The 26,849-nt window shown below is 59.6% G+C and overlaps 1 pseudogene; it reads right to left on the bottom strand.

The window, feature by feature from the left end:
• The window catches only part of LOC144752937 (E3 ubiquitin-protein ligase TRIM39-like), a 188,071-nt pseudogene extending 161,545 nt beyond the window's left edge, over positions 1 to 26,526 (bottom strand).
• Between the last annotated feature and the right edge of the window lie 323 nt (positions 26,527 to 26,849).

A 26,849-nucleotide genomic window follows, 5' to 3' on the forward strand; every position in this document is an offset into this window, starting at 1 on the left:
TGGTGTGTGAAATGCATGCCTACTGTGGACGAGGGAGAGAAGGCTCAGTGCATTATCGTTGTATACCATTCCATGCAGCAACTCAAACTAGCTTCACACTTGAAGCTCCTTTTAAATTTGGAGCAAGAATCTTGCCCTTGAGAAGACACTTTGCGACGCCTTTTTAAATGTACATGCCCAACCACTGTCCGATTTCCAGGCAATTCCTACCACCCACGTCGACCATATTGACTTGGTCTATATACCCTCTGATCCCCTAAATTTGCACCGGCAACCATTCCTCTGCTCCATCCAACCACTGTTCCCCCGATAACTGCTAAACAACTAACCGTACCATCAAGCTCAATGATTGACTTTATTCTCTTTAAAACAATTTTTATTTCTCTCTGTAGCTTACTCAGCAGTGCTTAAAATATGTCCAGAATATAGACCTGAACAGCTAATGTTTAATCTATTCACTTAATAACTCTCATCACCGCACAAAACCCACCAATCTGGCATTGCAAGCTCCACTCCACAGAAAGGTGTGAGTTCTCCACATGACAACCCACACACAGCTCGGTCCTTTCTGCAGCTCAAAGAATACACCGCCTCATCCTGTGGTGCGAGGCTTAGCTACTCCTACACATACCCACCTCACACTGCCCCCCTCCTGCGGTGCGAGGCCCAGCTACTCCTACACATACCCACCTCACACTGCCACCCACTCCTGCGGTGCGAGGCCTAGCTACTCCTACACATACCCTCCTCACACTGCCCACCTCCTGCGGTGCGAGGCTAAGCTACTCCTACACATACCCACCTCACACTGCCCACCTCCTGCGGTGCAAGGCCTAGCTACTCCTACACATACCCACCACACACTGCCCCCCTCCTGCGGTGCGAGGCCTAGCTACTCCTACACATACCCACCTCACACTGTCTCCCCTCCTGCGGTGCGAGGCCTAGCTACTCCTACACATACCCACCTCACACTGCCCCTCCCTCCTGCGGTGTGAGGCCTAGATACTACTACACATACCCACCTCACACTGCCAACCTCCTGCGGTGCAAGGCCTAGCTACTCCTACACATACCCACCACACACTGCCCCCTCCTGCGGTGCGAGGCCTAGCTACTCCAACACATACTCACCTCACACTGTCCCCCCCTCCTGCGGTGCGAGGCCTAGCTACTCCTACACATACCCATCTCACACTGTCCCCCTTCCTGTGGTGTGAGTCCTAGCTACTCCTACACATACCCACCTCACACTGTCTCCCCTCCTGCGGTGCGAGACCTAGCTACTCCTACACATACCCACCTCACACTGCCCCTCCCTCCTGCGGTGTGAGGCCTAGATACTACTACACATACCCACCTCACACTGTCACCCCTCCTGCAGTGCGAGGCCTAGCTACTCCTACACATACTCACCTCACACTGCCAACCTCCTGCGGTGCAAGGCCTAGCTACTCCTACACATACCTACCACACACTGCCCCCCTCCTGCGGTGCGAGGCCTAGCTACTCCAACACATACTCACTTCACACTGTCCCCCCCTCCTGCGGTGCGAGGCCTAGCTACTCCTACACATACCCATCTCACACTGTCCCCCTTCCTGTGGTGCGAGTCCTAGCTACTCCTATACATACCCACCTCACACTGCCCCTCCCTCCTGCGGTGCGAGGCCTAGCTACTCCTACACATACCCATCTCACACTGTCCCCCTTCCTGTGGTGCGAGTCCTAGCTACTCCTATACATACCCACCTCACACTGCCCCTCCCTCCTGCGGTGCGAGGCCTAGCTACTCCTACACATACCCACCTCACACTGCCCCCCCCTCCTGCGGTGCAAAGCCTTGCTACTCCTACACATACCCACCTCACACTGTCACCCCCTCCTGCGGTTTGAGGCCTAGCTACTCCTACACATACCCACCTCACACTGCCCCCCCCTCCTGCGGTGCGAGGCATAGCTACTCCTACACATACCCACCTCAACTGCCCCTTCCACCTGAGGTGCGAGGCCTAGGTACTACTACACATACCCACCTCACACTGCCCCCCTCCTGCGGTGCGAGGCCTAGCTACTCCTACACATACCCACCTCACACTGCCCCTCCCTCCTGCGGTGCGAGGCCTAGCTACTCCTACACATACCCATCTCACACTGTCCCCCTTCCTGTGGTGCGAGTCCTAGCTACTCCTATACATACCCACCTCACACTGCCCCTCCCTCCTGCGGTGCGAGGCCTAGCTACTCCTACACATACCCACCTCACACTGCCCCTCCCTCCTGCGGTGCGAGGCCTAGCTACTCCTATACATACCCACCTCACACTGCCCCTCCCTCCTGCGGTGCGAGGCCTAGCTACTCCTACACATACCCACCTCACACTGCCCCTCCCTCCTGCTGTGCGAGGCCTAGCTACTCCTACACATACCCACCTCACACTGTCACCCCTCCTGCAGTGCGAGGCCTAGCTACTCCTACACACACTCAGCACACACTGTCCCCCCTCCTGCAGTGCGAGACCTAGCTACTCCTACACATACCCACCTCACACTGTCCCCCCTCCTGCGGTGCGAGGCCTAGCTACTCCTACACATACCCACCTCACACTGTCACCCCTCCTGCAGTGCGAGGCCCAGCTACTCCCAACATACCCACCTCACACTGTCACCCCTCCTGCAGTGCGAGGCCTAGCTACTCATACACATACCCACCTCACACTGTCCCCCCTCCTGCGGTGCGAGGCCTAGCTACTCCTACACATACCCACCTCACACTGTCACCCCTCTTGCAGTGCAAGGCCTAGCTACTCCTACACATACCCACCTCACACTGTCCCCCCTCCTGCGGTGCGAGGCCTAGCTACTCCTACACATACCCACCTCACACTGTCCCCCCTCCTGCGGTGCGAGGCCTAGCTACTCCTACACATACCCACCTCACACTGTCACCCCTCCTGCAGTGCGAGGCCTAGCTACTCGTACACATACCCACCTCACACTGTCCCCCCTCCTGCGGTTCGAGGCCTAGCTACTCCTACCCATACCCACCTCACACTGTCACCCCTCCTGCAGTGCGAGGCCTAGCTACTCCTACACATACCCACCTGACACTGTCCCCCCTCCTGCGGTGCGAGGCCTAGCTACTCCCACACATACCCACCTCACACTGTCACCCCTCTTGCAGTGCGAGGCCTAGCTACTCCTACACATACCCACCTCACACTGTCACCATTCCTGCAGTGCAAGGCCTAGCTACTCGTACACATACCCACATCACACTGCTACCCCCTCCTGCGGTGCGATGCCTAGCTACTCCTACACATACCCACCTCACACTGTCACCCCTCCTGCAGTGCGAGGCATTGCTACTCCTACACATACCCACCTCACACTGTCCCCCCTCCTGCGGTGCGAGGCCTAGCTACTCCTACACATACCCTCCTCACACTGCCCACCTCCTGCGGTGCACGGCCTAGCTACTCCTACACATACCCTCCTCACACTGCCCACCTCCTGCGATGCGAGGCCTAGCTACTCCTATACATACCCACCTCACACTGCCACCCCCTCCTGCGGTGCGAGGCCTAGCTACTCCTACACATACCCACCTCACACTGTCCCCCCTCCTGCGGTGCGAGGCCTAGCTACTCCTACACATACCCTCCTCACACTGCCCACCTCCTGCGGTGCGAGGCCTAGCTACTCCTACACATACACACCTCACACTTTCCCCCCTCCTGCAGTGCGAGGCCTAGCTACTCCTACACATACCCTCCTCACACTGCCCACCTCCTGCGGTGCAAGGCCTAGCTACTCCCACACATACCCACCTCACACTGCCACCCCCTCCTGCGGTGAGAGGCCTAGCTACTCCTACACATACCCAACTCACACTGCCCCTTCCTCCTGCGGTGCGAGGCCTAGCTACTCCTACACATACCCACCTCACACTGTCACCCCCTCCTGCGGTTTGAGGCCTAGTTACTCCTACACGTACCCACCTCACACTGCCCCCTCTTGCGGTGCGAGGCCTAGCTACTCCTACTCATACCCACCTCACACTGCCCCTCCCTCCTGCGGTGCGAGGCTAGCTACTCCTACACATACCCACCTCACACTGCCCCTCCCTCCTGCGGTGCGAGGCCTAGCTACTCCTACAAATACCCACCTCACACTGTCCCCCCTCCTGCAGTGCGAGGCCTAGCAACTCCTACACATACCCACCTCACACTGTCACCCCTCCTGCAGTGCGAGGCCTAGCTACTCCTACACATACCCACCTCACACTGTCACCCCTCCTGCAATGTGAGGCCTAGCTACTCGTACACGTAGCCACCTCACACTGTCCCCCCTCCTGCGGTGCGAGGCCTAGCTACTCCTACACATACCCACCTCACACTGTCACCCCTCCTGCAGTGCGAGGCCTAGCTACTCCTACACATACCCACCTCACAGTGTCCCCCCTCCTGCGGTGTGAGGCCTAGCTACTCCTACACATACCCTGCTCACACTGCCCACCTCCTGTGGTGCGAGGCCTAGCTACTCCTACACATACCCACCTCACACTGTCACGCCTCCTGCAGTGCGAGGCCTAGCTACTCGTGCACATACCCACCTCACACTGCCACCCCCTCCTGCGGTGCAAGACCTAGCTACTCCTACACATACCCACCTCACACTGTCACCCCTCCTGCAGTGCGAGGCCTAGCTACTCCTACACATACCCACCTCACACTGTACCCCTCCTGCGGTGCGAGGCCTAGCTACTCCTACACATACCCTCCTCACACTGCCCCCCTCCTGCGGTGCGAGGCCTAGCTACTCCTACCCATACCCACCTTACACTGCCCACCTCCTGCGGTGCAAGGCCTAGCTACTCCTACACATACCCACCTCACACTGCCCACCTCCTGCGGTGCGAGGCCTAGCTACTCCTACACATAACCTCCTCACACTGCCCACCTCCTGCGGTGCGAGGCCTAGCTACTCCTACACATACCCACCTCACACTGTCCCCCCTCCTGCAGTGCGAGGCCTAGCTACTCCTACACATACCCTCCTCACACTGCCCACCTCCTGCGGTGCGAGGCCTAGCTACTCCTACACATACCCACCTCACACTGCCACCCCCTCCTGCAATGTGAGGCCTAGCTACTCCTACACATACCCACCTCCCACTGCCCCTCCCTCCTGTGATACGAGGCCTAGCTACTCCTACACATACCCACCTCACACTGTCACCCCCTCCTACGGTTTTAGGCCTAGCTACTCCTACACATACCCATCTCACACTGCCCCCCCTCCTGCGGTGCGAGGCCTAGCTACTCCTACACATACCCACCTCACACTGTCACCCCCTCCCGCGGTTTGAGGCCTAGCTACTCCTACACATACCCACCTCACACTGCCCCCCTCCTGCGGTGCGAGGCCCAGCTACTCCTACACATACCCATCTCACTGTCACCCCCTCCCGCGGTGCGAGGCCTAGCTACTCCTACACATACCCACCTCACACTGTCACCCCTCCTGCAGTGCGAGGCCTAGCTACTCCTACACATACCCACCTCACACTGTCACCCCCTCCCGCGGTGCGAGGCCTAGCTACTCCTTCACATACCCACCTCACACTGTCACCCCTTCTGCAGTGCGAGGCCTAGCTACTCCTACACATACCCTCCTCACACTGCCCACCTCCTGCGGTGCGAGGCCTAGCTACTCCTACACATACCCTCCTCACACTGCCCACCTCCTGCGGTGCGAGGCCTAGCTACTCCTACACATACCCACCTCACACTGCCACCCCCTCCTGCGGTGCGAGGCCTAGCTACTCCTACACATACCCACCTCACACTGCCTACCTCCTGCAGTGCGAGGTCTAGCTACTCCTACACATACCCTCCTCACACTGCCCACCTCCTGCGGTGCGAGGCCTAGCTACTCCTACACATACCCACCACACACTGTCCCCCCTCCTGCAGTGCGAGGCCTAGTTACTCCTACACATACCCTCCACACACTGCCCACCTCCTGTGGTGCGAGGCCTAGCTACTCCTACACATACCCACCTCACACTGCCACCCCCTCCTGCAGTGCGAGGCCTAGCTACTCCTACACATACCCACCTCACACTGCCCCTCCCTCCTGCGGTACGAGACCTAGCTACTCCTACACATACCCACCTCACACTGTCACCCCCTCCTGCGGTTTGAGGCCTAGCTACTCCTACACATACCCATCTCACACTGCCTCCCTCCTGCGGTGCGAGGTCTAGCTACTCCTACACATACCCACCTCACACTGCCCCTCCCTCCTGCGGTGCGAGGCCTAGCTACTCCTACACATACCCACCTCACACTGCTACCCCCTCCTGCGGTGCGAGGCCTAGCTACTCCTACACATACCCACCTCACACTGCCCACCTCCTGCGGTGCGAGGCCTAGGTACTCCTACACATACCCTCCTCACACTGCCCACCTCCTGCGGTGCGAGGCCTAGCTACTCCTACACATACCCACCACACACTGTCCCTCCCTCCCGCGGTTTGAGGCCTAGCTACTCCTACACATACCCACCTCACACTGTCACCCCCTCCTGCGGTTTTAGGCCCAGCTACTCCTACACATACCCACCTCACACTGCCACCCCCTCCTGCGGTGCGAGGCCTAGCTACTCCTACACATACCCACCTCACACTGCCCCCCCTCCTGCGGTGCGAGGCTAGCTACTCCTACACATACCCACCTCACACTGCCCCCCCTCCTGCGGTGCGAGGCCTAGCTACTCCTACACATACCCACCTCACACTGCCCCTCACTCCTGCGGTTTAAGGACTAGCTACTCCTACCCATACCCACCTTACACTGCCCACCTCCTGCGGTGCGAGGCCTAGCTACTCCTACACATACCCACCTCACACTGCCACCCCCTCCTGCGGTGCGAGGCCTAGCTACTCCTACACATACCCACCTCACACTGCCCACCTCCTGCGGTGCGAGGCCTAGCTACTCCTACACATACCCTCCTCACACTGCCCACCTCCTGCGGTGCGAGGCCTAGCTACTCCTACACATACCCACCTCACACTGTCCCCCCTCCTGCAGTGCGAGGCCTAGCTACTCCTACACATACCCTCCTCACACTGCCCACCTCCTGCAGTGCGAGGCCTAGCTACTCCTACACATACCCACATCACACTGTCACCCCCTCCTGCAGTGCAAGGCCTAGCTACTCCTACACATACCCACCTAACACTACCCCTCCCTTCTGTGGTACGAGGCCTAGCTACTCCTACACATACCCACCTCACACTGTCACCCCCTCCTGCGGTTTGAGGCCTAGCTACTTCTACACATACCCATCTCACACTGCCCCCCCTCCTGCGCTGCGAGGCCTAGCTACTCCTACACATACCCACCTCACACTGTCACCCCTCCTGCCGTACGAGGCCTAGCTACTCCTACACATAGCCACCTCACACTGCCCCTCCCTCCTGCGGTACGAGGCCTAGCTACTCCTACACATACCCACCTCACACTGTCACCCCCTCCTGCGGTTTGAGGCCTAGCTACTCCTACACATACCCACCTCACACTGCCCCCCTCCTGCGGTGCGAGGCCTAGCTACTCCTACACATACCCACCTCACACTGCCCCTCCCTCCTGCGGTGCGAGGCCTAGCTACTCCTACACATACCCAACTCACACTGCCCCCCCCTCCTGCGGTGCGAGTCCTAGCTACTCCTACACATACCCACCTCACACTGCCCCCCTCCTGGGGTGCGAGGACGAGCTACTCCTACACATACCCACCTCACACTGCCCCTCCCTCCCGCGGTTTGAGGCCCAGCTACTCCTACACATACCCACCTCACACTGCCACCCCCTCCTGCGTTGCGAGGCCTAGCTACTCCTACACATACCCACCTCACACTGCCCACCTCCTGCGGTGCGAGGCCTAGCTACTCCTACACATACCCTCCTCACACTGCCCACCTCCTGCGGTGCGAGGCCTAGCTACTCCTACACATACCCACCACACACTGCCCCTCCCTCCCGCGGTTTGAGGCCTAGCTACTCCTACACATACCCACCTCACACTGTCACCCCCTCCTGCGGTTTTAGGCCCAGCTACTCCTACACATACCCACCTCACACTGCCACCCCCTCCTGCGGTGCGAGGCCTAGCTACTCCTACAGATACCCACCTCACACTGCCCCCCCTCCTGCGGTGCGAGGCCTAGCTACTCCTACACATACCCACCTCACACTGCCTCCCCTCCTGCGGTGCGAGGCCTAGCTACTCCTACACATACCCACCTCACACTGCCCCTCACTCCTGCGGTTTAAGGACTAGCTACTCCTACCCATACCCACCTTACACTGCCCACCTCCTGCGGTGCGAGGCCTAGCTACTCCTACACATACCCACCTCACACTGCCACCCCCTCCTGCGGTGCGAGGCCTAGCTACTCCTACACATACCCACCTCACACTGCCCACCTCCTGCGGTGCGAGGCCTAGCTACTCCTACACATACCCTCCTCACACTGCCCACCTCCTGCGGTGCGAGGCCTAGCTACTCCTACACATACCCACCTCACACTGTCCCCCCTCCTGCAGTGCGAGGCCTAGCTACTCCTACACATACCCTCCTCACACTGCCCCTCCCTTCTGTGGTACGAGGCCTAGCTACTCCTACACATACCCACCTCACACTGTCACCCCCTCCTGCGGTTTGAGGCCTAGCTACTCCTACACATACCCACCTCACACTGTCACCCCTCCTGCAGTACGAGGCCTAGCTACTCCTACACATAGCCACCTCACACTGCCCCTCCCTCCTGCGGTACGAGGCCTAGCTACTCCTACACATACCCACCTCACACTGTCACCCCCTCCTGCGGTTTGAGGCCTAGCTACTCCTACACATACCCACCTCACTCTGCCCCCCTCCTGCGGTGCGAGGCCTAGCTACTCCTACACATACCCACCTCACACTGCCCCTCCCCCCTGCGGTGCGAGGCCTAGCTACTCCTACACATACCCAACTCACACTGCCCCCCCCTCCTGCGGTGCGAGTCCTAGCTACTCCTACACATACCCACCTCACACTGCCCCCCCTCCTGGGGTGCGAGGACGAGCTACTCCTACACATACCCACCTCACACTGTCCCCCCTCCTGCGGTGCGAGGCCTAGCTACTCCTACACATACCCTCCTCACACTGCCCACCTCCTGCGGTGCACGGCCTAGCTACTCCTACACATACCCTCCTCACACTGCCCACCTCCTGCGATGCGAGGCCTAGCTACTCCTACACATACCCACCTCACACTGCCACCCCCTCCTGCGGTGCGAGGCCTAGCTACTCCTACACATACCCACCTCACACTGTCCCCCCTCCTGCGGTGCGAGGCCTAGCTACTCCTACACATACCCTCCTCACACTGCCCACCTCCTGCGGTGCGAGGCCTAGCTACTCCTACACATACCCACCTCACACTTTCCCCCCTCCTGCAGTGCGAGGCCTAGCTACTCCTACACATACCCTCCTCACACTACCCACCTCCTGCGGTGCAAGGCCTAGCTACTCCCACACATACCCACCTCACACTGCCACCCCCTCCTGCGGTGAGAGGCCTAGCTACTCCTACACATACCCAACTCACACTGCCCCTTCCTCCTGCGGTGCGAGGCCTAGCTACTCCTACACATACCCACCTCACACTGTCACCCCCTCCTGCGGTTTGAGGCCTAGTTACTCCTACACGTACCCACCTCACACTGCCCCCTCTTGCGGTGCGAGGCCTAGCTACTCCTACTCATACCCACCTCACACTGCCCCTCCCTCCTGCGGTGCGAGGCTAGCTACTCCTACACATACCCACCTCACACTGCCCCTCCCTCCTGCGGTGCGAGGCCTAGCTACTCCTACAAATACCCACCTCACACTGTCCCCCCTCCTGCAGTGCGAGGCCTAGCAACTCCTACACATACCCACCTCACACTGTCACCCCTCCTGCAGTGCGAGGCCTAGCTACTCCTACACATACCCACCTCACACTGTCACCCCTCCTGCAGTGTGAGGCCTAGCTACTCGTACACGTACCCACCTCACACTGTCCCCCCTCCTGCGGTGCGAGGCCTAGCTACTCCTACACATACCCACCTCACACTGTCACCCCTCCTGCAGTGCGAGGCCTAGCTACTCCTACACATACCCACCTCACAGTGTCCCCCCTCCTGCGGTGCGAGGCCTAGCTACTCCTACACATACCCTGCTCACACTGCCCACCTCCTGTGGTGCGAGGCCTAGCTACTCCTACACATACCCACCTCACACTGTCACGCCTCCTGCAGTGTGAGGCCTAGCTACTCGTGCACATACCCACCTCACACTGCCACCCCCTCCTGCGGTGCAAGACCTAGCTACTCCTACACATACCCACCTCACACTGTAACCCCTCCTGCAGCACGAGGCCTAGCTACTCCTACACATACCCACCTCACACTGTACCCCTCCTGCGGTGCGAGGCCTAGCTACTCCTACACATACCCTCCTCACACTGCCCCCTCCTGCGGTGCGAGGCCTAGCTACTCCTACCCATACCCACCTTACACTGCCCACCTCCTGCGGTGCAAGGCCTAGCTACTCCTACACATACCCACCTCACACTGCCCACCTCCTGCGGTGCGAGGCCTAGCTAATCCTACACATACCCTCCTCACACTGCCCACCTCCTGTGGTGTGAGTCCTAGCTACTCCTACACATACCCACCTCACACTGTCTCCCCTCCTGCGGTGCGAGACCTAGCTACTCCTACACATACCCACCTCACACTGCCCCTCCCTCCTGCGGTGTGAGGCCTAGATACTACTACACATACCCACCTCACACTGTCACCCCTCCTGCAGTGCGAGGCCTAGCTACTCCTACACATACTCACCTCACACTGCCAACCTCCTGCGGTGCAAGGCCTAGCTACTCCTACACATACCTACCACACACTGCCCCCCTCCTGCGGTGCGAGGCCTAGCTACTCCAACACATACTCACTTCACACTGTCCCCCCCTCCTGCGGTGCGAGGCCTAGCTACTCCTACACATACCCATCTCACACTGTCCCCCTTCCTGTGGTGCGAGTCCTAGCTACTCCTATACATACCCACCTCACACTGCCCCTCCCTCCTGCGGTGCGAGGCCTAGCTACTCCTACACATACCCATCTCACACTGTCCCCCTTCCTGTGGTGCGAGTCCTAGCTACTCCTATACATACCCACCTCACACTGCCCCTCCCTCCTGCGGTGCGAGGCCTAGCTACTCCTACACATACCCACCTCACACTGCCCCCCCCTCCTGCGGTGCAAAGCCTTGCTACTCCTACACATACCCACCTCACACTGTCACCCCCTCCTGCGGTTTGAGGCCTAGCTACTCCTACACATACCCACCTCACACTGCCCCCCCCTCCTGCGGTGCGAGGCATAGCTACTCCTACACATACCCACCTCAACTGCCCCTTCCACCTGAGGTGCGAGGCCTAGGTACTACTACACATACCCACCTCACACTGCCCCCCTCCTGCGGTGCGAGGCCTAGCTACTCCTACACATACCCACCTCACACTGCCCCTCCCTCCTGCGGTGCGAGGCCTAGCTACTCCTACACATACCCATCTCACACTGTCCCCCTTCCTGTGGTGCGAGTCCTAGCTACTCCTATACATACCCACCTCACACTGCCCCTCCCTCCTGCGGTGCGAGGCCTAGCTACTCCTACACATACCCACCTCACACTGCCCCTCCCTCCTGCGGTGCGAGGCCTAGCTACTCCTATACATACCCACCTCACACTGCCCCTCCCTCCTGCGGTGCGAGGCCTAGCTACTCCTACACATACCCACCTCACACTGCCCCTCCCTCCTGCTGTGCGAGGCCTAGCTACTCCTACACATACCCACCTCACACTGTCACCCCTCCTGCAGTGCGAGGCCTAGCTACTCCTACACACACTCAGCACACACTGTCCCCCCTCCTGCAGTGCGAGACCTAGCTACTCCTACACATACCCACCTCACACTGTCCCCCCTCCTGCGGTGCGAGGCCTAGCTACTCCTACACATACCCACCTCACACTGTCACCCCTCCTGCAGTGCGAGGCCCAGCTACTCCCAACATACCCACCTCACACTGTCACCCCTCCTGCAGTGCGAGGCCTAGCTACTCATACACATACCCACCTCACACTGTCCCCCCTCCTGCGGTGCGAGGCCTAGCTACTCCTACACATACCCACCTCACACTGTCACCCCTCTTGCAGTGCAAGGCCTAGCTACTCCTACACATACCCACCTCACACTGTCCCCCCTCCTGCGGTGCGAGGCCTAGCTACTCCTACACATACCCACCTCACACTGTCCCCCCTCCTGCGGTGCGAGGCCTAGCTACTCCTACACATACCCACCTCACACTGTCACCCCTCCTGCAGTGCGAGGCCTAGCTACTCGTACACATACCCACCTCACACTGTCCCCCCTCCTGCGGTTCGAGGCCTAGCTACTCCTACCCATACCCACCTCACACTGTCACCCCTCCTGCAGTGCGAGGCCTAGCTACTCCTACACATACCCACCTGACACTGTCCCCCCTCCTGCGGTGCGAGGCCTAGCTACTCCCACACATACCCACCTCACACTGTCACCCCTCTTGCAGTGCGAGGCCTAGCTACTCCTACACATACCCACCTCACACTGTCACCATTCCTGCAGTGCAAGGCCTAGCTACTCGTACACATACCCACATCACACTGCTACCCCCTCCTGCGGTGCGATGCCTAGCTACTCCTACACATACCCACCTCACACTGTCACCCCTCCTGCAGTGCGAGGCATTGCTACTCCTACACATACCCACCTCACACTGTCCCCCCTCCTGCGGTGCGAGGCCTAGCTACTCCTACACATACCCTCCTCACACTGCCCACCTCCTGCGGTGCACGGCCTAGCTACTCCTACACATACCCTCCTCACACTGCCCACCTCCTGCGATGCGAGGCCTAGCTACTCCTATACATACCCACCTCACACTGCCACCCCCTCCTGCGGTGCGAGGCCTAGCTACTCCTACACATACCCACCTCACACTGTCCCCCCTCCTGCGGTGCGAGGCCTAGCTACTCCTACACATACCCTCCTCACACTGCCCACCTCCTGCGGTGCGAGGCCTAGCTACTCCTACACATACACACCTCACACTTTCCCCCCTCCTGCAGTGCGAGGCCTAGCTACTCCTACACATACCCTCCTCACACTGCCCACCTCCTGCGGTGCAAGGCCTAGCTACTCCCACACATACCCACCTCACACTGCCACCCCCTCCTGCGGTGAGAGGCCTAGCTACTCCTACACATACCCAACTCACACTGCCCCTTCCTCCTGCGGTGCGAGGCCTAGCTACTCCTACACATACCCACCTCACACTGTCACCCCCTCCTGCGGTTTGAGGCCTAGTTACTCCTACACGTACCCACCTCACACTGCCCCCTCTTGCGGTGCGAGGCCTAGCTACTCCTACTCATACCCACCTCACACTGCCCCTCCCTCCTGCGGTGCGAGGCTAGCTACTCCTACACATACCCACCTCACACTGCCCCTCCCTCCTGCGGTGCGAGGCCTAGCTACTCCTACAAATACCCACCTCACACTGTCCCCCCTCCTGCAGTGCGAGGCCTAGCAACTCCTACACATACCCACCTCACACTGTCACCCCTCCTGCAGTGCGAGGCCTAGCTACTCCTACACATACCCACCTCACACTGTCACCCCTCCTGCAATGTGAGGCCTAGCTACTCGTACACGTAGCCACCTCACACTGTCCCCCCTCCTGCGGTGCGAGGCCTAGCTACTCCTACACATACCCACCTCACACTGTCACCCCTCCTGCAGTGCGAGGCCTAGCTACTCCTACACATACCCACCTCACAGTGTCCCCCCTCCTGCGGTGTGAGGCCTAGCTACTCCTACACATACCCTGCTCACACTGCCCACCTCCTGTGGTGCGAGGCCTAGCTACTCCTACACATACCCACCTCACACTGTCACGCCTCCTGCAGTGCGAGGCCTAGCTACTCGTGCACATACCCACCTCACACTGCCACCCCCTCCTGCGGTGCAAGACCTAGCTACTCCTACACATACCCACCTCACACTGTCACCCCTCCTGCAGTGCGAGGCCTAGCTACTCCTACACATACCCACCTCACACTGTACCCCTCCTGCGGTGCGAGGCCTAGCTACTCCTACACATACCCTCCTCACACTGCCCCCCTCCTGCGGTGCGAGGCCTAGCTACTCCTACCCATACCCACCTTACACTGCCCACCTCCTGCGGTGCAAGGCCTAGCTACTCCTACACATACCCACCTCACACTGCCCACCTCCTGCGGTGCGAGGCCTAGCTACTCCTACACATAACCTCCTCACACTGCCCACCTCCTGCGGTGCGAGGCCTAGCTACTCCTACACATACCCACCTCACACTGTCCCCCCTCCTGCAGTGCGAGGCCTAGCTACTCCTACACATACCCTCCTCACACTGCCCACCTCCTGCGGTGCGAGGCCTAGCTACTCCTACACATACCCACCTCACACTGCCACCCCCTCCTGCAATGTGAGGCCTAGCTACTCCTACACATACCCACCTCCCACTGCCCCTCCCTCCTGTGATACGAGGCCTAGCTACTCCTACACATACCCACCTCACACTGTCACCCCCTCCTACGGTTTTAGGCCTAGCTACTCCTACACATACCCATCTCACACTGCCCCCCCTCCTGCGGTGCGAGGCCTAGCTACTCCTACACATACCCACCTCACACTGTCACCCCCTCCCGCGGTTTGAGGCCTAGCTACTCCTACACATACCCACCTCACACTGCCCCCCTCCTGCGGTGCGAGGCCCAGCTACTCCTACACATACCCATCTCACTGTCACCCCCTCCCGCGGTGCGAGGCCTAGCTACTCCTACACATACCCACCTCACACTGTCACCCCTCCTGCAGTGCGAGGCCTAGCTACTCCTACACATACCCACCTCACACTGTCACCCCCTCCCGCGGTGCGAGGCCTAGCTACTCCTTCACATACCCACCTCACACTGTCACCCCTTCTGCAGTGCGAGGCCTAGCTACTCCTACACATACCCTCCTCACACTGCCCACCTCCTGCGGTGCGAGGCCTAGCTACTCCTACACATACCCTCCTCACACTGCCCACCTCCTGCGGTGCGAGGCCTAGCTACTCCTACACATACCCACCTCACACTGCCACCCCCTCCTGCGGTGCGAGGCCTAGCTACTCCTACACATACCCACCTCACACTGCCTACCTCCTGCAGTGCGAGGTCTAGCTACTCCTACACATACCCTCCTCACACTGCCCACCTCCTGCGGTGCGAGGCCTAGCTACTCCTACACATACCCACCACACACTGTCCCCCCTCCTGCAGTGCGAGGCCTAGTTACTCCTACACATACCCTCCACACACTGCCCACCTCCTGTGGTGCGAGGCCTAGCTACTCCTACACATACCCACCTCACACTGCCACCCCCTCCTGCAGTGCGAGGCCTAGCTACTCCTACACATACCCACCTCACACTGCCCCTCCCTCCTGCGGTACGAGACCTAGCTACTCCTACACATACCCACCTCACACTGTCACCCCCTCCTGCGGTTTGAGGCCTAGCTACTCCTACACATACCCATCTCACACTGCCTCCCTCCTGCGGTGCGAGGTCTAGCTACTCCTACACATACCCACCTCACACTGCCCCTCCCTCCTGCGGTGCGAGGCCTAGCTACTCCTACACATACCCACCTCACACTGCTACCCCCTCCTGCGGTGCGAGGCCTAGCTACTCCTACACATACCCACCTCACACTGCCCACCTCCTGCGGTGCGAGGCCTAGGTACTCCTACACATACCCTCCTCACACTGCCCACCTCCTGCGGTGCGAGGCCTAGCTACTCCTACACATACCCACCACACACTGTCCCTCCCTCCCGCGGTTTGAGGCCTAGCTACTCCTACACATACCCACCTCACACTGTCACCCCCTCCTGCGGTTTTAGGCCCAGCTACTCCTACACATACCCACCTCACACTGCCACCCCCTCCTGCGGTGCGAGGCCTAGCTACTCCTACACATACCCACCTCACACTGCCCCCCCTCCTGCGGTGCGAGGCTAGCTACTCCTACACATACCCACCTCACACTGCCCCCCCTCCTGCGGTGCGAGGCCTAGCTACTCCTACACATACCCACCTCACACTGCCCCTCACTCCTGCGGTTTAAGGACTAGCTACTCCTACCCATACCCACCTTACACTGCCCACCTCCTGCGGTGCGAGGCCTAGCTACTCCTACACATACCCACCTCACACTGCCACCCCCTCCTGCGGTGCGAGGCCTAGCTACTCCTACACATACCCACCTCACACTGCCCACCTCCTGCGGTGCGAGGCCTAGCTACTCCTACACATACCCTCCTCACACTGCCCACCTCCTGCGGTGCGAGGCCTAGCTACTCCTACACATACCCACCTCACACTGTCCCCCCTCCTGCAGTGCGAGGCCTAGCTACTCCTACACATACCCTCCTCACACTGCCCACCTCCTGCAGTGCGAGGCCTAGCTACTCCTACACATACCCACATCACACTGTCACCCCCTCCTGCAGTGCAAGGCCTAGCTACTCCTACACATACCCACCTAACACTACCCCTCCCTTCTGTGGTACGAGGCCTAGCTACTCCTACACATACCCACCTCACACTGTCACCCCCTCCTGCGGTTTGAGGCCTAGCTACTTCTACACATACCCATCTCACACTGCCCCCCCTCCTGCGCTGCGAGGCCTAGCTACTCCTACACATACCCACCTCACACTGTCACCCCTCCTGCCGTACGAGGCCTAGCTACTCCTACACATAGCCACCTCACACTGCCCCTCCCTCCTGCGGTACGAGGCCTAGCTACTCCTACACATACCCACCTCACACTGTCACCCCCTCCTGCGGTTTGAGGCCTAGCTACTCCTACACATACCCACCTCACACTGCCCCCCTCCTGCGGTGCGAGGCCTAGCTACTCCTACACATACCCACCTCACACTGCCCCTCCCTCCTGCGGTGCGAGGCCTAGCTACTCCTACACATACCCAACTCACACTGCCCCCCCCTCCTGCGGTGCGAGTCCTAGCTACTCCTACACATACCCACCTCACACTGCCCCCCTCCTGGGGTGCGAGGACGAGCTACTCCTACACATACCCACCTCACACTGCCCCTCCCTCCCGCGGTTTGAGGCCCAGCTACTCCTACACATACCCACCTCACACTGCCACCCCCTCCTGCGTTGCGAGGCCTAGCTACTCCTACACATACCCACCTCACACTGCCCACCTCCTGCGGTGCGAGGCCTAGCTACTCCTACACATACCCTCCTCACACTGCCCACCTCCTGCGGTGCGAGGCCTAGCTACTCCTACACATACCCACCACACACTGCCCCTCCCTCCCGCGGTTTGAGGCCTAGCTACTCCTACACATACCCACCTCACACTGTCACCCCCTCCTGCGGTTTTAGGCCCAGCTACTCCTACACATACCCACCTCACACTGCCACCCCCTCCTGCGGTGCGAGGCCTAGCTACTCCTACAGATACCCACCTCACACTGCCCCCCCTCCTGCGGTGCGAGGCCTAGCTACTCCTACACATACCCACCTCACACTGCCTCCCCTCCTGCGGTGCGAGGCCTAGCTACTCCTACACATACCCACCTCACACTGCCCCTCACTCCTGCGGTTTAAGGACTAGCTACTCCTACCCATACCCACCTTACACTGCCCACCTCCTGCGGTGCGAGGCCTAGCTACTCCTACACATACCCACCTCACACTGCCACCCCCTCCTGCGGTGCGAGGCCTAGCTACTCCTACACATACCCACCTCACACTGCCCACCTCCTGCGGTGCGAGGCCTAGCTACTCCTACACATACCCTCCTCACACTGCCCACCTCCTGCGGTGCGAGGCCTAGCTACTCCTACACATACCCACCTCACACTGTCCCCCCTCCTGCAGTGCGAGGCCTAGCTACTCCTACACATACCCTCCTCACACTGCCCCTCCCTTCTGTGGTACGAGGCCTAGCTACTCCTACACATACCCACCTCACACTGTCACCCCCTCCTGCGGTTTGAGGCCTAGCTACTCCTACACATACCCACCTCACACTGTCACCCCTCCTGCAGTACGAGGCCTAGCTACTCCTACACATAGCCACCTCACACTGCCCCTCCCTCCTGCGGTACGAGGCCTAGCTACTCCTACACATACCCACCTCACACTGTCACCCCCTCCTGCGGTTTGAGGCCTAGCTACTCCTACACATACCCACCTCACTCTGCCCCCCTCCTGCGGTGCGAGGCCTAGCTACTCCTACACATACCCACCTCACACTGCCCCTCCCCCCTGCGGTGCGAGGCCTAGCTACTCCTACACATACCCAACTCACACTGCCCCCCCCTCCTGCGGTGCGAGTCCTAGCTACTCCTACACATACCCACCTCACACTGCCCCCCCTCCTGGGGTGCGAGGACGAGCTACTCCTACACATACCCACCTCACACTGTCCCCCCTCCTGCGGTGCGAGGCCTAGCTACTCCTACACATACCCTCCTCACACTGCCCACCTCCTGCGGTGCACGGCCTAGCTACTCCTACACATACCCTCCTCACACTGCCCACCTCCTGCGATGCGAGGCCTAGCTACTCCTACACATACCCACCTCACACTGCCACCCCCTCCTGCGGTGCGAGGCCTAGCTACTCCTACACATACCCACCTCACACTGTCCCCCCTCCTGCGGTGCGAGGCCTAGCTACTCCTACACATACCCTCCTCACACTGCCCACCTCCTGCGGTGCGAGGCCTAGCTACTCCTACACATACCCACCTCACACTTTCCCCCCTCCTGCAGTGCGAGGCCTAGCTACTCCTACACATACCCTCCTCACACTACCCACCTCCTGCGGTGCAAGGCCTAGCTACTCCCACACATACCCACCTCACACTGCCACCCCCTCCTGCGGTGAGAGGCCTAGCTACTCCTACACATACCCAACTCACACTGCCCCTTCCTCCTGCGGTGCGAGGCCTAGCTACTCCTACACATACCCACCTCACACTGTCACCCCCTCCTGCGGTTTGAGGCCTAGTTACTCCTACACGTACCCACCTCACACTGCCCCCTCTTGCGGTGCGAGGCCTAGCTACTCCTACTCATACCCACCTCACACTGCCCCTCCCTCCTGCGGTGCGAGGCTAGCTACTCCTACACATACCCACCTCACACTGCCCCTCCCTCCTGCGGTGCGAGGCCTAGCTACTCCTACAAATACCCACCTCACACTGTCCCCCCTCCTGCAGTGCGAGGCCTAGCAACTCCTACACATACCCACCTCACACTGTCACCCCTCCTGCAGTGCGAGGCCTAGCTACTCCTACACATACCCACCTCACACTGTCACCCCTCCTGCAGTGTGAGGCCTAGCTACTCGTACACGTACCCACCTCACACTGTCCCCCCTCCTGCGGTGCGAGGCCTAGCTACTCCTACACATACCCACCTCACACTGTCACCCCTCCTGCAGTGCGAGGCCTAGCTACTCCTACACATACCCACCTCACAGTGTCCCCCCTCCTGCGGTGCGAGGCCTAGCTACTCCTACACATACCCTGCTCACACTGCCCACCTCCTGTGGTGCGAGGCCTAGCTACTCCTACACATACCCACCTCACACTGTCACGCCTCCTGCAGTGTGAGGCCTAGCTACTCGTGCACATACCCACCTCACACTGCCACCCCCTCCTGCGGTGCAAGACCTAGCTACTCCTACACATACCCACCTCACACTGTAACCCCTCCTGCAGCACGAGGCCTAGCTACTCCTACACATACCCACCTCACACTGTACCCCTCCTGCGGTGCGAGGCCTAGCTACTCCTACACATACCCTCCTCACACTGCCCCCTCCTGCGGTGCGAGGCCTAGCTACTCCTACCCATACCCACCTTACACTGCCCACCTCCTGCGGTGCAAGGCCTAGCTACTCCTACACATACCCACCTCACACTGCCCACCTCCTGCGGTGCGAGGCCTAGCTAATCCTACACATACCCTCCTCACACTGCCCACCTCCTGCGGTGCGAGGCCTAGCTACTCCTACACATACCCACCTCACACTGTCCCCCCTCCTGCAGTGCGAGGCCTAGCTACTCCTACACATACCCTCCTCTCACTGCCCACCTCCTGCGGTGCGAGGCCTAGCTACTCCTACACATACCCACCTCACACTGCCACCCCCTCCTGCAGTGTGAGGCCTAGCTACTCCTACACATACCCACCTCACACTGCCCCTCCCTCCTGTGATACGAGGCCTAGCTACTCCTACACATACCCACCTCACACTGTCACCCCCTCCTGCGGTTTTAGGCCTAGCTACTCCTACACATACCCATCTCACACTGCCCCCCCTCCTGCGGTGCGAGGCCTAGCTAATCCTACACATACCCACCTCACACTGTCACCCCCTCCCGCGGTTTGAGGCCTAGCTACTCCTACACATACCCACCTCACACTGCCCCCCTCCTGCGGTGCGAGGCCCAGCTACTCCTACACATACCCATCTCACTGTCACCCCCTCCCGCGGTGCGAGGCCTAGCTACTCCTACACATACCCACCTCACACTGTCACCCCTCCTGCAGTGCGAGGCCTAGCTACTCCTACACATACCCACATCACACTGTCACCCCCTCCCGCGGTGCGAGGCCTAGCTACTCCTTCACATACCCACCTCACACTGTCACCCCTTCTGCAGTGCGAGGCCTAGCTACTCCTACACATACCCTCCTCACACTGCCCACCTCCTGCGGTGCGAGGCCTAGCTACTCCTACACATACCCTCCTCACACTGCCCACCTCCTGCCGTGCGAGGCCTAGCTACTCCTACACATACCCACCTCACACTGCCACCCCCTCCTGCGGTGCGATGCCTAGCTACTCCTACACATACCCACCTCACACTGCCTACCTCCTGCAGTGCGAGGTCTACCTACTCCTACACATACCCTCCTCACACTGCCCACCTCCTGCAGTGCGAGGCCTAGTTACTCCTACACATAAACTCCACACACTGCCCACCTCCTGTGGTGCGAGGCCTAGCTACTCCTACACATACCCACCTCACACTGCCACCCCTTCCTGCAGTGCGAGGCCTAGCTACTCCTACACATACCCACCTCACACTGCCCCTCCCTCCTGCGGTACGAGACCTAGCTACTCCTACACATACCCACCTCACACTGTCACCCCCTCCTGCGGTTTGAGGCCTAGCTACTCCTACACATACCCACCTCACACTGCCCCCCTCCTGCGGTGCGAGGTCTAGCTACTCCTACACATACCCACCTCACACTGCCCCTCCCTCCTGCGGTGCGAGGCCTAGCTACTCCTACACATACCCACCTCACACTGCTACCCCCTCCTGCGGTGCGAGGCCTAGCTACTCCTACACATACCCACCTCACACTGCCCACCTCCTGCGGTGCGAGGCCTAGCTACTCCTACACATACCCTCCTCACACTGCCCACCTCCTGCGGTGCGAGGCCTAGCTACTCCTACACATACCCACCACACACTGCCCCTCCCTCCCGCGGTTTGAGGCCTAGCTACTCCTACACATACCCATCTCACACTGTCACCCCCTCCTGCGGTTTTAGGCCCAGCTACTCCTACACATACCCACCTCACACTGCCACCCCCTCCTGCGGTGCGAGGCCTAGCTACTCCTACACATACCCACCTCACACTGCCCCCCTCCTGCGGTGCGAGGCCTAGCTACTCCTACACATACCCCCTTCACACTGCCACCCCCTCCTGCAGTGCGAGGCCTAGATACTCCTACACATACCCACCTCACACTGTCCCTCCCTCCTGCGGTACGAGGCCTAGCTACTCCTACACATACCCACCTCACAATGTCACCCCCTCCTGCGGTTTAAGGCCTAGCTACTCCTACACATACCCACCTCACACTGCCCCCCTCCTGCGGTACGAGGCCTAGCTACTCCTACACATACCCACCTCACACTGCCCCTCCCTCCTGCGGTGCGAGGCCTAGCTACTCCTACACATACCCACCTCACACTGCCCCCCCTCCTGCGGTGCGAGGCCTAGCTACTCCTACACATACCCACCTCACACTGCCCCCCCTCCTGCGGTGCGAGGCCTAGCTACTCCTACACATACCCACCTCACACTGCCCCTCCCTCCCGCGGTTTGAGGCCTAGCTACTCCTACACATACCCACCTCACACTGTCACCCCCTCCTGCGGTTTGAGGCCCAGCTACTCCTACACATACCCACCTCACACTGCCACCCCCTCCTGCGGTGCGAGGCCTAGTTACTTCTATACATGCCCACCTCACACTGCCCCCCCTCCTGCGGTGCGAGGCCTAGCTACTCCTACACATACCCACCTCACACTGCCCCTCCCTCCTGCGGTGCGAGGCCTAGCTACTCCTACACATACCCACCTCACACTGCCCCCCCTCCTGCGGTGCGAGGCCTAGCTACTCCTACACATACCCACCTCACACTGCCCCCCTCCTGCGGTGCGAGGCCTAGCTACTCCTACACATACCCACCTCACACTGGCCCTCCCTCCCGTGGTTTAAGGCCTAGCTACTTCTACACATACCCACCTCACACTGCCCCCCTCCTGCGGTGCGAGACCCAGCTACTCCTACACATACCCACCTCACACTGCCCCCCCTCCTGCGGTGCGAGGCCAAGCTACTCCTACACATACCCACCTCACACTGCCACCCCCTCCTGCGGTGCGATGCCTAGCTACTCCTACACATACCCACCTCACACTGCCCCCATCCTGCGGTGCGAGGCCTAGCTACTCCTACACATACCCACCTCACACTGCCCACCCTCTTGCAGTGCGAGGCCCAGCTACTCCTACACATACCCACCTCACACTGCCACCCCCTCCTGCGGAGCGAGGCCTAGCTACTCCTACACATACCCACCTCACACTGCACCCCTCCTGCGGTGCGAGGCCTAGCTACTCCTACACATACCCACCTCACACTGCCCCCCTCCTGCGTTGCGAGGCCCAGCTACTCCTACACATACCCACCTCACACTGCCCACCTCCTGCGGTGCGAGGCCTAGCTACTCGTACACATACCCACCTCACACTGTCCCCCCTCCTGCGGTGCGAGGCCTAGCTACTCCTACACATACCCACCTCACACTGCCCCTCCCTCCTGCGGTGCGAGGCCTAGCTACTCCTACACATACCCACCTCACACTGCCCCCCCTCCTGCGGTGCGAGGCCTAGCTACTCCTACACATACCCACCTCACACTGCCCCCATCCTGCGGTGCGAGGCCTAGCTACTCCTACACATACCCACCTCACACTGCCCCCCTCCTGCGGTGCGAGGCCCAGCTACTCCTACACATACCCACCTCACACTGCCACCCCCTCCTGCAGAGCGAGGCCTAGCTACTCCTACGCATACCCACCTCACACTGCACCCCTCCTGCGGTGCGAGGCCTAGCTACTCCTACACATACCCACCTCACACTGCCCCCTCCTGCGGTGCGAGGCCCAGCTACTCCTACACATACCCACCTCACACTGCCCCCCTCCTGCGGTGCGAGGCCCAGCTACTCCTACACATACCCACCTCACACTGCCCACCTCCTGCGATGCGAGGCCTAGCTACTCGTACACATACCCACCTCACACTGTCCCCCCTCCTGCGGTGTGAGGCCTAGCTACTCCTACACATACCCACCTCACACTGTCACCCCTCCTGCAGTGCGAGGCCTAGCTACTCCCACACATACCCACCTCACACTGTCACCCCTCCTGCAGTGCGAGGCCTAGCTACTCCTACACATACCCTCCTCACACTGCCCACCTCCTGCAGTGCGAGGCCTAGCTACTCCTACACATACCCACCTCACACTGTCACCCCTCCTGCAGTGCGAGGCCTAGCTACTCGTACACATACCCACCTCACACTGCCACCCCCTCCTGCAGTGCAAGGCCTAGCTACTCCAACACATACCCACCTCACACTGTCACCCCTCCTGCAGTGCGAGGCCTAGCTACTCCTACACATACCCACCTCACACTGTCCCCCCTCCTGCGGTGTGAGGCCTAGCTACTCCTACACATACCCTCCTCACACTGCCCACCTCCTGCGGTGCGAGGCCTAGCTACTCCTACACATACCCTCCTCACACTGCCCACCTCCTGCGGTGCGAGGCCTAGCTACTCCTACACATACCCACCTCACACTGCCACCCCCTCCTGCGGTGGGAGGCCTAGCTACTCCTACACATACCCACCTCACACTGCCCACCTCCTGCGGTGCGAGGCCTAGCTACTCCTACACATACCCACCTCACACTGTCCCCCCTCCTGCGGTGCGAGGCCTAGCTACTCCTACACATACCCAGCTCACACTGCCCCCTCCTGCGGTGTGAGGCCTAGCTACTCCTACACATACCCACCTCACACTGCCGCCCTCCTGCTGTGCGAGGCCTAGCTACTCCTACACATACCCTCCTCACACTGCCAACCTCCTGCTGTGCGAGGCCTAGCTACACCTACACAAACCCACCTCACACTGTCCCCCCCTCCTGCGGTGCGAGTCCTAGCTACTCCTACACATACCCACCTCACACTGTCCCCCCCTCCTGCGGTGCGAGGCCTAGCTACTCCTACACATACCCTCCTCACACTGCCAACCTCCTGCGGTGCGAGGCCTAGCTACTCCTACACATACCCACCTCACACTGCCCCTCCCTCCTGCGGTACGAGGCCTAGCTACTCCTACACATACCCACCTCACACTATCACCCCCTCCTAGCTACTCCTACACATACCCACCACACACTGCCCCCCCCTTCCTGCTGTGCGAGGCCTCAACAGGGCGTTATAGCGCCGACTGTCACGCAGTTATGCGAGGCCTGCCAGCACAACCAACACGCAGCTCGGCCCTTCCTGTCTGGGCCTCCTCCGGCGGTGCGGGCCCCGCTCTTCGTGCCCACCCCCTCACACTAGCAGTAGTCTCCTGCAGGGCTGGGCCTAGCTCCTCCTTCACATGTTCACGTCACAATAGGCACCTGCTCCAGCGCTGCGTGGCCTCGCTCATCCTTCACATACTCAGGTATGTTTGGGGTGTTAATTGATCAAAATTCACCCTAACAGTCCCAAAGAGAAGGGAGCCCAAGACAACATAGTAAGTGTACAACCTGGGATCCTTGAAAGCTGACATATATTGATTCCTTGTATTTCTCATTTGGACTCACAGTGTGTCTTCACTTGTGAATCCTGGCTACCCACATACACACTGTGTGCTCTTAGGCAGCCTTCTCTATGGGATCCCTAGTGTGAGTTTTGATCCCTTAAAACCCTAAAGGAAACGTTGTATCCTCTTTTAAGACTTAACGAAGGAATCCACTTGTATAACCTGAACACCCACAGACATACCTTGTGCTCCTCTGCAACTTCTTCCTGTGTGGAACCTGCAATGTCTTTACTTGGGACCCTGAACCTCCACACACAGACCTTGTCGAGCCTTCTCTTTGGGGTCCATGGAGTGCAATATGATGCGTAAACAGCGTCACATACATAATGCTCTTCAGCCGCCTCCTATATAGATGTGATCCTCGAAATCCACAAACCTCCCTTGTTTTCTGCAGCCTCCTCCGTGGGACACACAGGGTGACTTGTGACCCCTGAACATTTGTACACACAGGGTCTGTGCTCAGGCCCCCCCTAGATGTGAAGCCCCGAGTGACTTTCTTTCCACAGACACACCTTGTGCTCTTCTGTTGTCCTTCCAGAGCACAAACACAAACACACGCACGCACGCACCATGCACACCTTTGCAGACTCCTCAGCAGGGTTAATATTGTGAGTTTCTGGTCCCTGAACGCCCACAGACGTACCTTGTGCTCTTCGGCAGCCTCCTCTATTGGACTTGCTGAGTGAGTTTTATGCTCCTTGGACTCCCGGCAGACCCAGCATATCATCCTCTGATCCTCTGCACAAAACAGCCCCTGTTTCTCTTGATGTTTCTCACACAGATTCTCCCCTTGGGGCTTCACCGGGGGCAGATGAAACTGTTTTAACATTTCCACCATGTTCTTCAGTTGTCTGTTTGGTCGCAGGTTTTTCCCAGAAGATATTTCCCTGCACTGTGGACAGTGGGAGTTTCCATCTCTCCCCTCCCAGCTCTGGGTGATGCAAGAGGCAGAAGTTGTGTCCACAATCAATAATCATCACCGGATCAGTAAAATAATCCAAACAGATGGAACAAGTGGCCCCTTCCTGGAGGTTCCCGAGCTGAGCTGCCGCCGCCATGATGCAGAAATGCTGGAAGTAAAGTTAGGTTTCAGTTTCTCTCTTTATGAAGTGGGTGTGTCTGTCTGTCCTTCTCTGTGTGGGCTGGGACTTCTGGATCATCTTACAGGCACAGAACAGGCCTGACTCCTCTGTTCCTGTCTCCTGTGCTTTACCTGTGAGTTTTTCACCCTTCTCAGCTCAACATATGAGTAATGTGTTATGTTGTAAGATTCTGTGCACAGCTGCCCATTCGCTGCCAAGGTTTCAGATTGCTGTGGGTGACATTGTTGGACCCGGCCTCGTGACGTGGTTCGCCTCTGTCCCTCCACACCCTGTGAGCA

The sequence above is a fragment of the Lissotriton helveticus genome, chromosome 5_1, assembly GCF_964261635.1.
Source record: "Lissotriton helveticus chromosome 5_1, aLisHel1.1, whole genome shotgun sequence".
In the NCBI taxonomy this organism is placed as follows: Eukaryota; Metazoa; Chordata; class Amphibia; order Caudata; family Salamandridae; genus Lissotriton; species Lissotriton helveticus.